Raw genomic sequence first — 2,069 nt, forward strand, 5'->3', positions numbered from 1 at the left:
TTTTTCTTGAACCTACATAAAAGAACCACAGACAACGTATATGAATTTTATGACAAAGCTTTTGCAAAAGGAGAAGTCTCCGATAGCAGCTTCTCCAAGCCGTTCACAGAGAGTTCTGGTCTGCTTCCGTGTGAGCCCCTGCTTTATTGTCCAAGCAGAACAGCCAAAAGGGGCAGTCAGGAAGAACAACAAAGGTCGTAAAACTTCTAACCTAAACAACGAACAACCCAGTACCAGGTGTGATATCTGATCTATGGTCTGAGCCCAGTTCAGGTCTAGGTCAAACTATCAACTAAGAAAAGGGTAGATAAACACAAGAAGAACTTAAGGTCTGAGAACCACAGAGTTTGACTGTCTCACATGAAGATAAACAGACAGTCGTAACCTCCAGGTCAGTTTATACACACATAAGGAAGAGAACACTTTAAACTAAAAATCACAATAATACTGATTAACATTAGACTGAATATGAACTAAAGTAATAACAAAATGATAATACCAAAAATCTCTATCATTTCCCCCCTTTTTATCATTTTACTATGTGTGTAAACTTTATGCAAAAGCCAAGCATAGAAAAGAAAAGAACCAATAAATGCAAAAGTTTTTTTTTTTTTTTTCTAATTTAAACCCAAAAAATACAATGAATAAATGGAATATAATGCAATAAATGAAAAATAAAAGAAACAGCAAAAATCAAATGCAGTTTTCTCATCTCTACAACCACTTGTTGTAGGAGTCATTCAGCAAATGAATTCATCTGTTTATTGATTACAGAACTTCATCATTGTTCAGAAAATCGTCAGAAACTTGGAACAAGTCTTCTTCAGTTGTCTCATAAGATGCCTTTGCCAGCTGATAGTTGATAACAGTTGTGTTAACTGTTTTAAACATCATATGTCGTAGACAAGGAATAATGCAACCCGTAAAAAGACAGAACAGAACTAAAACAATCAGAACAGGTGTCACGAGCTTTAGCAGCAAAGCCCACCATGGTCCAGATGTAAACCATGAAAGCAAATCAAAAGAGGATGAGCCGCGTGTTCCACTCTCCACATACTGTTTTAAATCTTCCAGCTCGTATAGAGCGTCAGAAATAGTTCCTCCAGTTCCTGTTTCATCAGGCACAAAAGTACAGCATGTCGGGCCAATGATTTTGCAGACCCCTCCCTGAGGGGCAGTGAGAAAGTCCAGGACAACACGGTTTTGCATAACCATGTTTCTCAGTTCAGTCAGTTCTTTCATGGTGCCATTGGCTGTGTACTGTTGATGAGTCGCAGTAATTCATATCTGTTGATCTCAACGTGGTCCCGAATCTCACTTACTCCAATCCACGAAAACAGGCTTTGCATGAATTTTTCTCCGCCGTTCCAAATCCTGAATTCCCATGGAACTCCAGTATGTGTTGTGAGGCCTCCCCATCTTTTGACCTCTGTTCGTTTGGAGCGGGTGTGTAGATCATTCTGTGCTTTCCTGATGAACGCAATCGGGTTGATTAGAGACACCACAGCACACAGTCCTCCCCAATTTTTTTGGCAAAAACATGTACGCTTCATTCCCGCATATGAAGTACCAGTCTGCCAACATCCGTGAGCCATAATCTCCTGGCACTATGGAGCTGCACAGTGTTGTTTCCTGTCTCCTCTTTTTCTTATGCGTGATGTTGAAACTCCTCTCCAGAAGCAGGTTGTCACAGTCTGGGTTGTCCTTCCAGACTTTACAGTGTGGAGTCATCTTTTGGCCCCTGCAGGCTGTGCAGGTGATGAAATCCTGTGTCGGTTCGCAGTAGGTGTAAACTTTGTTACACAAGTTCCAGGGCACCGTCCAGTTTGTGGAAACGTTGGAAATGGAAGTACGTCATCCTCAAATGAACAGTTCATAGATCCAAAAAGTCGTTTTGTGGCATCTCCTGTCCGAAGTAGGACAGAAAAATTCTTTTTGCACCATTTGCATTTTCTTCTTTTCACGGGGACGCTGAATCGTAGTTGTGTGCTCAGGCCATAGAGACACATCGGTTTGTCATCAGTGATGCTCCCTGGGTGCAGACCTGAGTTGTGTGTTGCGATTGGTAG

At 41.3% G+C, this 2,069-nt stretch overlaps 2 long non-coding RNA genes across 2 annotated transcripts in view; one reads left to right on the forward strand and one right to left on the reverse strand.

The window, feature by feature from the left end:
* Positions 1-2,063, reverse strand: part of LOC106944681 (uncharacterized) — a 6,009-nt gene extending 3,946 nt beyond the window's left edge. The window contains exons 1-2 of the long non-coding RNA XR_001424388.1: positions 725-2,063; positions 205-206 (exon numbers count right to left, since the gene is read on the reverse strand). This is a non-coding gene — a long non-coding RNA (uncharacterized LOC106944681). The remainder of the gene's footprint in view (positions 1-204; positions 207-724) is intronic.
* The window catches only part of LOC106944679 (uncharacterized), a 17,520-nt gene that overhangs the window by 9,502 nt on the left and 5,949 nt on the right, over positions 1-2,069 (forward strand). The window lies entirely within an intron of this gene.

Source organism: Poecilia latipinna, unplaced genomic scaffold (genome assembly GCF_001443285.1).
Source record: "Poecilia latipinna isolate Pla-1442-1.1 unplaced genomic scaffold, P_latipinna-1.0 Scaffold108, whole genome shotgun sequence".
NCBI lineage: Eukaryota > Metazoa > Chordata > Actinopteri > Cyprinodontiformes > Poeciliidae > Poecilia > Poecilia latipinna.